This window comes from Meriones unguiculatus, assembly GCF_030254825.1.
Source record: "Meriones unguiculatus strain TT.TT164.6M chromosome 13 unlocalized genomic scaffold, Bangor_MerUng_6.1 Chr13_unordered_Scaffold_67, whole genome shotgun sequence".
Classification (NCBI taxonomy): domain Eukaryota; kingdom Metazoa; phylum Chordata; class Mammalia; order Rodentia; family Muridae; genus Meriones; species Meriones unguiculatus.
Genome location: NW_026843672.1, coordinates 107,361 through 116,474, shown reverse-complemented (window position 1 = coordinate 116,474; position 9,114 = coordinate 107,361).

Genomic DNA, 9,114 nt, shown 5'->3' with positions numbered 1-9,114 from the left:
AAAGACTGTGGCAAAAGACTGGTGACCAGCCCCAGCAGTTGATAGTATCCAGAGAAGAGGGAAAGATAAGGTGGGGCAGAAATGAGTCAGACATGGTTGTCCAAAGAAACTGAAAGTCTTGACTGACTGGCAGTCAGAGTACCTCTTTATTTAGACAGAGTTCAATAATAAAAGATAGAGTCACATTGTTTTAAAACATGGATGATATCCTTCTTGTCCCCAGACAGGAGTTTTAACTGTCCCTTGGTCATAAATTTAGTCATCATTGATAAACTTTATCTTTTACTATCATTTATCTTCATCAATCTCATAAACTGACATTTTTGAGAATCTGGAGGAATATTTGCACACAGTCTGAAACCCCATTCTCAGGTTGGATGCATTCTCAGATTCAATGGCAATAGATAGAAAATCTTCAAGTCAGCCTGGGCATATTGCTTTGTCCCAAGAAGTATATTATCATATTTTAATGGACAGCCTCAAGAAAAACAATTTAAGCCAAAGAAGCAACAGTTGTTATTAAATTCCTGGCAAAATGCATTGTCTATATCTCATATCTTTGTAGAATTTACTTATGTACTAAATTTAAGTATTCTTTCATTATTTTGGTCATACAACATCACAATGATAATGTGAAAGCTGATATTTCTAGGAAAAGGAGGTCCTAATACCTCACTTTAAAAATCATTTTTATAAAACATTCTTTGTCCATCATTACAGACCCTAGTGTAAGGTGAAGATGTCTCCAGTCATTCATTTACATCTTTATCTAATCATTGAGGGCATACCATATGTAACTCCTAATCTTATATGCCAAGTAATCATCTGAGGATACAGAAGTACAAGGTATTTAATCTCAAATACTATCAGCTCCCCTAGCTCTGGAAACTTTGTTTCCCTTTTTATGAGTATGTTGTTCTAATTATTTTCTTCTTGAGGAAGCACAGGGGTAGATTTTGCAAGACTATCTTGGAGCTGAAGTCTCATAAGGAGTTTTCTGCCGTTTTTATGTGAGTTACATCTTCCACAAGAAAAACATTCATGTAGGGCCAAATAATTGATATTTCTCCTGAAAATGAGAGGAGCCGTATGCTCAGGATTTTTCTGGGGAAGCTTAGAAGCAGTACTCCAGGGTGAAGGCATAAATGATTCATGAAAAATTTTCCCATTGCTCCAATGGCCCCAGGTTGTACATGTATTGAAAGCCCCGTAGCATGTAGCAAGTGGAGATCAAGACCAAGCCTGAAAAATAGCATGAAGGCTATTGTAACTTGCAACTCAGCTATGCTGGATGTTTGTGAAATAGCTGTGCTGACTTCAAGACTTTAAGTGTATATGAACTTTTGTGAGGTTTTAATCCACTTGGAGGTGACTTTTGGGTGAAAATAAGCATCAGTTTCCATGTTTCTACATATAGACATCTAGTTTGGTCAGCATCATTTGTGAAGATTTTAACTGTTTTTCTGTCATAGTACTATTTTTGTTATAGTACTAGTGCATTTACATAATAAAACATTACTCAGACATTTAAAAAATCAAATCATGAAACATGAAGGTAAATGCACCTTTGCAGGTAACTGAGAGTGAGAGAACCTAGACCCCCAAAGACAAATAGGGTATGTATTTGCTTTTACATATATATTAGTTGCAAGATGTATGATATGCAAGCAACTGGACATAATACCACAGGGGATACATACAAATTAAAAACTGGAGGTTAGGGGATGCAGAGATTTCTCCATAGGAAAGGGAAATAAAATACTTGGAACAAATGGAAGGTGGGCTAAAAAGATAGAATGGAAGGATATTGGGAAAAGAAGAGGGCAATGAAAAGGTAACATGAGGAAAGACAGGTAAAATTAAGGGTCATTTGTTTGGTACAGTGGAAACCTAATGCAATAGAAACATTTTAAATCATGTTCATATTAAGAGCCAATATAAATGAAATCACCAGAGAAGAAAGTTCCAACTGGAAATCTCTTGTCACTAAGTAAAGCATCCAGTACTGGTAATAGTCTATATTTAACTGAGGTATTGGCCAAAGTAGTGTGATCGTAATGCCAAAACAATACAGGCTTTTGCCAAGACTATAGGCTGCTCTCCACAAATTGACTGCAATGCCCTTTTGCTGGAGATAACACTTACACTTACACTTACATGGAACATAGATAAATAGAGCTTGTGCTTACATAGAACCTTCACACTTACATTCTAGCAACTTTGATATGAGAAGTACACTGCAACTACAAGAGGAGAAATACAAACACTAAGCCATCTACCAAACTTTTGAACTATGACAGTTTCTTACCTGTAAGACATTTTAGTGCAAGAGTTGTAGGAGTAAATAACCAATCTATAGTTTGACTTAAGGCCCACTTCACATGATGGAATCAATACCTGACACTGGTTTATTGATCAAGAAAAAGAAATTACACAGACCATGGTTCTGGGGGAAAAGCAAATACTGCATTCTACTAAAAGTAATAAAATGACCATTGACACCATTCTGCTATACTCATAGACCAGTATCTTGTTCAGCCATCATAAAAAAAATGTCATCCTGCATCTGATGGAGACAAATTCAGAGACCCATAGAGAAAATAGACAGTCAGTGAGAGACCTCAGAATATGCCCTTCAGACTCTTCAGTAATTCAGCCAGAAGAGTATAAGAGCCAGAAAGGATAGAGGATATCAAAGAAGAAAGCATTATAAATTAAGAGGACTGAAGAATATATAAGCTGTGAGAGACTGAGGCAGCATGCAAAAGGAATTTAATGTTGTCCCTAGCCCTATCTCTAATTGATAAGTGCTTGCAAATGAAAATGTAGTTTTCTCCAAGGTGCACTCATTTTATCCAATGAACTACACTTAATTGTACTTTTAAGCATACATTTCAAAAGGTAGATGGCCAAAAATTTCACTCACTGGCACGTTTGGATTTCCATGTCCTGTAATTCTGGTATGCATTTTAAAAATTTTATCACAGTTCTCATTTTAATTTGCTGAAGAGTTTTTCCTAGTTTTAAAGCTACATGGACCCTCTGTGTGTACTACTGTTTCATGTTTAATATTTTATGAAATTTCTGCATGTGTGAACAAGTCTACATATTTTCCCCCCTTGAGCTCTTTTTCTTTTGTTGGTCTTTTATACTAAGATGTGATTGTTTTTGTATTTTCTCTATTTTACTTTCTTATTATACATTATAGCCCTTCTTGTTTTATATGAGGGTAAATTTAAACAGGATAGAAGGGGAGATGGGAAAGAATTGCCAGGATTAGAGGAAGGGAAAACTTTAATCAGGGTGAATATATGAGTAAAGTGACTATTTTGAAAAGAAAAAAAAGAAGGAGGAGGAGCAAGAAGAAAAGCAGGAGGAGGACGAAGAGATGAAGTTGAAGATGATTATGAACAACAAGAATAAAGAAACAACAACTGGATAATTGCATCAAAATAAATGTTAAATAGCCATGCACAAAAGATCCAGAATATCTAAAAAGTGCAAAAAAATAATTTATGAATAATAGAAATAGAGGAAGAAGACAAAACTCACATCAAAATCCCAGAAATATTTTCAGCAAAATAATAGAATATATCCTTAACCTAATGAAGACAGGGTAGCCTATAAAAGTACAAAAAGTATAGAAAACAACAAAGCATACCAGAAAAGAAATTGTGCTCAGCATATAAAATCAAAACCCTAAATGTAAAGAAAATTATATTAAACAAAGAAGGTATATTAAAAGTTGCAAGTTGAAAAGACTAAGTTGCATATAAATTCAGGCTCATTAGAGTAACTCCTGATCTCTCAAGAAAAATTCTAAACCTAGAATGGCTGAGACAAATTGTATATAATCTTTAAGGGATCCTTATTACTATATCCAGTATACTTTCAATAATAAATGGTGAATAAAAATATATTGCACAATTAAACCAAATATGAGAAATATCTCTGTAAAACTCCTTCACTACAGAAGCCAATCAAAGCAAAACTCCTATCTAAAAATGTTAACCACACCCAATAACAGACAAAAAGTGAATAATCCCAAGCATCAAATATAAAGAAGCAAACTCCCCACATCATAACTACAAAATAAAGGGAAATAATAAACATTGTTCATTGAAAACTCTCAACTTGAATGTTCAGTTCTCCAATAGAAAGACAGGAACTAACAGAATGGACTAGACAAAAAATGTCCATTCTTCTGCTGCATCTACTGAACACTCTGTACCATCCACATTAGATAGCATTTTTGTGTAAAAGGATGGAAGGAGACAGTAGAAGAAAGTGGACCAAGAAAGAAGTTTAGGGGCGCTTTATTTTATACAGTTCACACACACAAAATACCTAAAATTCTTGAGTCAATTTAAAAGAGAATATATACTGTACACACTGAATGAGGAGTTCTACCATTATCCACATAAAAACAACAGATGACTTGGGCAGGTCCAGCACACATATATACTCATGTTTACTGAAACACAGCTGACTGTGTGCTAAGATAGAATACACCTGATTGTCCTGAATCACATCAGTGCAAAATATTATATTATTCAATTTTTTTTTATTCATAGAAAACATGTACATTTGTTTTTCGAGATTTTAATATAATCACATTTTTTTCTCATTTCTCTGTTCCCCACATACAAAATCTCCCATACAGCCCTCTTTTGGTTCTTTCAATTTCAAGTCTTGTGTTTCCAATAACTACTATTACATGTATCATGCATTATGTGTGTGTGTGCATGTGTGTGAGAGAGAACATTTAACATTTTAAGAAAGGCAATCATTTTACTTTGAAATTGTGGATGAACTAAAAATGTATCATCAAAAATTGTGACCTTAGCTAGACACAGAAATCAAACATTGTATGACTTCAGTCCTAATTGGGCTAAAAGAAGTCAGTACACTGAAATAAGAACTGAAAAGTCAGTATTAGAGCCTGAACATCAGGGTGTAGTGGCATGACTTGTCAAAGAACACATTTAAGTGACAAGAGGAATAATTTAAAGAAATATCTCAGGGTACATGCATAAGAGCTATTAATAATAGCTTACATTGTTTACTTGAGAAATATTCTGTGTATATTTTTTAAATCTCAATAATCAAAATGTTATAATTACTGTGTAAGAAATATTTATTTATATATTATTTATTCTTCCATCAATTTTCCTTCCATTTTCACCCTCCTGAGTTTTGAGTAAACATTCTTTGCTCTTTTGAAAATTCAAGCCACTTTTTCATAAACTATTTTTACACACTTAATATATCAAAATTTGATTTGTAAAATATTTTATAATATTATAATACTAGGAATATATAACAAACCACTGAATTTTATCAAGGGTATTTATTATATACAGGAAAAAGGAAAATGTGAAGACGTGAAATACTATTCTTTCTAGTTGTTTTTAAGAGACAGTTGCCTGAGTGCAGCCATTTCAGGAAAAAAAAAACTTATTTTTTTCTTTTTTATTGATTATTACAATTTATTCACTTTGTTTTCTGGCTGTAAGACCTTCCCTCATCTTCCATCAATTACAACCTACCTCCCTCTTCTACCCCTATGCCCCTCTCCTAGTCCACTGATAGGGGAAGTCCTACTTCCCTACTGTCTTATCCTAGCCTATCTTATCAAGTTTTACCAAGAATGGCTGCATCTTCCTCTGTGGCCTGGCAAGGCTGCACCTTCCAGGAGTAGGTTATCAAGGAGCCTGCCACTGAGTTCATGTCAGAGACAGCTGCTGTTACCCTTAATAGGGAACTCACATGGAAACCGAGATACTTATGAGCTACATCTGAGCAGGGGTTCTAGGTGTTCTTCATGCATGGTCCTTGGTTGGAAAAGGACCCCCTGGGCCCATATTTTTTGGCTCAATTGGCCTCCTTGCGGAGGGCCTCTCTCATCCAGGTCTTTCTATCTCCTGAATCTTCCATATTATTCCATGCTCTCTGCCCAAATTTTGGCTTTGTGGCTAACCGTCTGCTTCAGTACCCTGCTAGGTAGATTCTTTCAGAGGCCCTCTGTGGTTGGTTCCTGCCCTGTTCCCTGTCTTCTCCCATTACTGATGTCTATCCCATTTGCCTTTCTAAACGAGGATTAAGCATCTTCCCTAGGGTTCTTCCTGTTGCATTAGGACTATAAATTTTAGTATTTTAATCCTACATTATTTGACTAATTCCCACATATAAGTGAGGATATACCATGAGTGTCTTTCTGCTTCTGGATAACTCACTCAGAGTGATCTTTTCTAGTTCAATCCATTTGCCTGCTGATTTCCTTGTTTTTAATTGCTAAATAGTATTGCATTGTATAAATGTGCCACAATTTCTATGTCTATTCCTCGGTTTGGGGACATCTAAGTTGTTTCCAGATTCTGGCTATTATCAGTAAAGCTGTTATGAGTACAGTTGAACAAATGTCCCTGTTGTATGTTTGATAATCTTCTGAATATATACCCAGAGTTGGTATAACTGAATATTCTAGTAGTACTATTCATAGTTTTCTGAGAAAGCACCAGATTGATTTCCAAAGTGGTTGTACAAGTTTACATTCCCACCAGCAATGGAGAAGGGTTCCCTTTTCTCCATATCCAGTCCAGCTTGTGTTGCAGATGATGTGATAGTATACATGAATAACCCTAAAAATTCAACCAGGGAACTCCTACAGCTGATAAACAACTTTAGCAAAATGACTGGATACAAAATTAAATTTAAAAAAATCTGAAGCCCTCCTGTATACAGAAGACAAATGAGCTCAGAAAGAAATTAGGGAAACAAAACCCCTTTACAGAAGCCAGAGATAATATAAAGTACATTGGTGTGACTCTAATCAAGCCAGTGAACGACTTGTATGAAAAAAAAGAACTTCAAGGAAGATATCAGAAAATCTCCCATACTCCAGAATTGGTAGGATTAACATAGTAAAAATGGCCACTCTACCAAAAGAAATCTAAAGACTCAATGCAATTCCAATCAAAACACCAGCACAACTCATTACAGACCTCCAAAGAACAATTCTCAGTTTCATATGGAAAAACAAAAAACCCAGAATTGATTTTAAAAAAATGCCTGCACAATAAATATTTTCTGGAGGTATCTTCATCCACAATCTCAAGTAGTACTATAGGGCAACAGTAATAAAAAATGGCATGGTACTGGCACCTGTACTTTAAATCTTAAAGGGGTGTGCATCTACTCATTAATCATTTTTATTAAATCATATCAAGAAGCTGAGGGGAAAAACAAATATAAGAGAATCAACTGCTGTCTCAGGTTTAGACCTAGTTTGCGGGTGCCCAGACGGCCAATGCTACCTTAGGCTATTGTTTCAGCTCATCAACCTTAAAATATCCCTGGATTTACTATTAATAGTGTACTTTTCTTAACTTTAAATTGTTCTCTAAGATTTTTTACATCAGAGCCAAACATCTTCCCTGACCTTGTGAAACAATCTATTTTTCCAAATTGTTTCTAAGTATAATGGTCATTGCTAACAATCTATATCTATGGCTCCTTTCAAGGACAGTGGTTAATTCATTAATCTGCTCCAGTTAACATGTGAAAAGAGATCAAGCATTGTTAATTTTAAATGTCAGTGATATCTCCCAGTGAAGAGCTAGAAGCCTTCTTAAAGTTTTCATACAACTCATGTTATAAGGATTATGGACATCATAAGGGCAACAAGCAGAGATATGCTACATAAGAACACAAATTCATCTGGAAAATCAGTTTTTGGGATTATGCTTCTCCAAGACAAACTCATCATGATTATGCTAACAGGGGAGCCACATTCCATGAGTTCTACAGCTGTTCTGCTATTGCTCCTGCATGGCGCTTGACAGAACCAGGTAGCCAAAATAGTTTGCCTATATGTGTGTGGGGGGTAAGGTTATCTCAGGACCTGGGAAGGAGAATTCAGGGTAATGCATGGGCTGTACTAGCCTGGATGGCCAGATAACATGGAAGGACTGAAGGATTTCTGAGAGAAAATGGCAGGTGGGTTTGATTTGATATGTTAACTAGGAAACTCTGCCATTAGTTTCAGGTTTGAATCCTACTTCTATGGTAACATAAACTTCAGAGAGAGAATCATGGTCTCCATTGCATAATGATCTTCAACTGAGCTCATAGGGAAGAAAGGTGACAAAGACAAAGATTCTGTTTTTCTTTTCTTTCTATATATCTTCTTTATTTTCTTTGAGGGAGGGCAGTTACCCAAATTAGACTCAAATTTTTGCTGTTTTGCTTTGTTTTCTTTACTATATTTTATTTTATTAATTGTTTTTATTTTTCACAATTTATTCACAATTTATTCATTATATATGCTGATTGAAGGTCACTCCCTCAACTCCTACTGGTCCCTCCCTCTACCTTCCCCCATCCCCTTCCCATAGACTACTCAAAAGGAGAGTTCCTCTCGACTGCCATTCACCTTTACATTATCAGAACAGTACTCAGCTATTAAAAACAGAAAAATAAAATTTCTGCTTGTATTTATTTTCCATGGGCCACTGTACTCACCTTAGAAGATTTCATACCATGAAGCTTGCCTGCAACCTTACCTTGAACTAAACAATAAGTATAACTCATTTTAATGAGTCCCATCCCAAGATACTGTTTGATTGACCATCTCAAATCCAGAAACATGTGAAATTTGAAATGCTATGCAGTCTGAAATATTTTATCACAGGCATTTCAGAGAATGTGATTCTCTTGCTACCTGGATGGCTGTTTCCCACCAGCCCAGGAAGGCATGAGGGGCAGAAGATGAGTAGTATAAAGCTTGGAAAGCTCACAAGCATAACATTGGTTAGCCACTCTGGGAACCACTTCAGAAAGTAAGTTCAACTTTAATTCCAGAAAACAGAACACAGTGGCTTATATCCCTTGGGGAGTACCAGGGATGTTCCAAGCATAGGTGTAGAAAATTGTTTAATACTAGGAAATTCAAGAATGCTAGATTTGCATTAAACAGCACATTCCTATTATATGAATAAGAAGAACAAGAACACAGAACCAAATTATCCTATATTTGAAGGGAGGGGAGAGTTATCAGGGATCTGTGTCAAAGGCCATCTATCAAATTTGATTGGTGGTTTCCATGTCTAAAGA